This window comes from Protomyctophum parallelum (assembly GCF_964188405.1).
Source record: "Protomyctophum parallelum genome assembly, chromosome: 17".
Classification (NCBI taxonomy): domain Eukaryota; kingdom Metazoa; phylum Chordata; class Actinopteri; order Myctophiformes; family Myctophidae; genus Protomyctophum; species Protomyctophum parallelum.
The window spans coordinates 44501975-44504474 of record NC_139719.1 but is presented as its reverse complement, the minus strand read 5'-3'; positions in this window follow the sequence as shown (position 1 = coordinate 44504474).

Sequence of the window (2500 nt, the reverse complement as noted above, 5' to 3'; positions counted from 1 at the left end):
GAACAGACTGGAGCCCGCATCTTCGTTGTACTGGCTCCTAGAGGAGCCTTTAACGCATTCTGACCTGAGATCAGATTCATACGAGGTTTCCACTGGACACACACTGGTCTGATGAACCCATTCTGACCTGAGATCAGATTCTAAAAAAATGTCAGTCGTTCTTCGATTTTTCAAAAAATAGCAGACCTACAAGCTCGTATCGCGCCACTCGGTGGCGCGATATGAGCTTGTAGATCTGCTATTTTTCAATAGCTAAAGCATAACATGATGCCAACACCAAAATGGGTGCCTGTTCAGAATGGGTTAACGCACGGGGCCCGACTGGATGTGCAGGATGGAAGCAGACCGGGGCTCACACAGCGTCTGGTGTCAGCTGGGACAGTAAAATTCAAGCACGTTGTGGATGTAGCTGGTCCAGGACTCTACAACACAGAGGCAGCAGCCTCCTTGCTGGGTCTAAAATCAAGGCGGCACACAAGAGACATTCTAAACGAATGGATTAAGAGGCTGAGTAAGGAGGAACTGGATATGCTACCGGACTATTTTAGTGGGGTGGAGCATCCTGATGGAGGGGTTCCGTTCCCTGAGTTGGGTCTTGAAGTGGACCAAACTGGTTTGGTGGGGTTTTTTTCGAGACCCCAAAGTGAGACCACTACAGACTTGTACATGCTGAGGGGGAAGGCATTGTACAAACACTGTGTAAAGGCTTTGAACAAAACACAGCTGAGTGGGAAAACAGACACTGTGTGGAGAGAGACTTTAAAGATGGCCGATGTTCGCAAACCAGTTTGGAGGGTGCTTTATAAGCCACCTCTAAACAAGAGATCAGGGGATCTACAGTGGAGGATTTTGAAGGGGGCGCTGGGCGTTAACAGTTTTGTCTCTAAGATAAATCCCTCAGTGTCCACTAAGTGCCCTTTCTGTGATGAGCCGGAAAACATTTTTCATTGTTTCATGGAATGTTTCAGGTTACAAGCTTTATTTGACACTTTAAAAGTGTTTTTTTTTCATGTTGTGATGAGGACTGGTGCGAAATGGGTTTTATTCTTGGTGCTGGTTACAGCAAGGACAATGCAAAGAAGTGGCAGGTTTTGAATTTTGTAGTGGGACAGGCTAAACTGGCCATTTACAAAACTAGAAAGAACCAAATGTTGAATGGTTCAGGGGTGGAGCTCTTGCCAATGTTTAAGGCGTTGGTAAAGGCCAGAGTCAGAGTGGACTTTGGGTTCTATTCACTTAAGAATGATCTCGATGTTTTTGTGTTTCAGTGGTGCTTTAATGAGGCGCTGTGTTCTGTTGTGGAGGAACAGTTGGTTTTTAATTATGTTTTGTTATAGGTTTGAGCTATTTTTGAATTGATGTCATGCTTTTAAAACTATTGTAATGTAATTTAATAGAAAATAAAGGATTTAAAAAAAAAACTCGTCTCTCTCTCTCTCTCTCCCCCCTCTATATATCTCTCTCTCTCTCTCTCTCTCTCTCTCTCTCTCTCTCTCTCTCTCTATCTCTCTCTCTCTCTCAATCTCTCTCTCTCTCTCTCTGAGTGGGTGTGGATGTGCTGCTGAGTGTGTGAGAAGCGTTTGGTTTGTTTCCTAAGTTTGTTTCTTTCAAACTTTTCTTTTCTTTTTTCTTTGTTTTGTTATCTAGTAACATTTTTCACAGTGGGTTCAGTTTAATGTGGTGTTCCGCTGTGCTGGGCGCATTGTTAATTTGTTTGGTAAACAATTAATATGCTAATACCCGGACTGACAAGGAAACACAGCATTAAGATGGCACTGTATTGAAAAAAAGTTTAAAGTTGATTTGCACATTAAAACTACAAATTAAGCATTTAAATGTATGTTTCTGTGTAAAAAGAAGTAATTAAATAACGTAAAAAGGTTATGTAAATGGATAAATGCTATTCACTGGAGTGTATGGACTTTATAAAGTGGACACTGGACAAAAGACGGCTCCGCGAGGCAATAACTGTTGTGACATATGCACGCGTTCAGGGAGATGTCCTCTAATCCGCTCAGCGGGAGAGGTGTAACATTCTGGTAGAAGGAATTTGAGGACATTTTAAAGGGCAGATTAATAGTTGTCATGCAGGGCCAAGTATGAACTTTTTACTATGGTATTTATTAATGTATATGCTCCTAATTTGGGAAATGTTAGAGTTCACTTTTTAAATGAGCTCACAACTTTTTGAATCTGTGTGGGCCTGAAGAATATTTATACCTGGCTGGTGATTTTAATTGTACTGAAAATGATCAGATTGACCGTAATCATGTTGAGCCTCATGGTCCTTCTAAAACAGGCTACATGGTCCAGAGCAGAGACAGTATTTTTGCTATGGCCAGATTGGACAGATTGTATTGTATTAAACATCATTTCAGTATTTATAAAAAGTGTAATATACTGCCTGTTGGTTTTTCAGATCACTCAATGGTAGATCTGCATACTGGCACTTTAACACTTTTATTAGATGCACACTTTAGAGAGAGTTTTATTTTTCTTT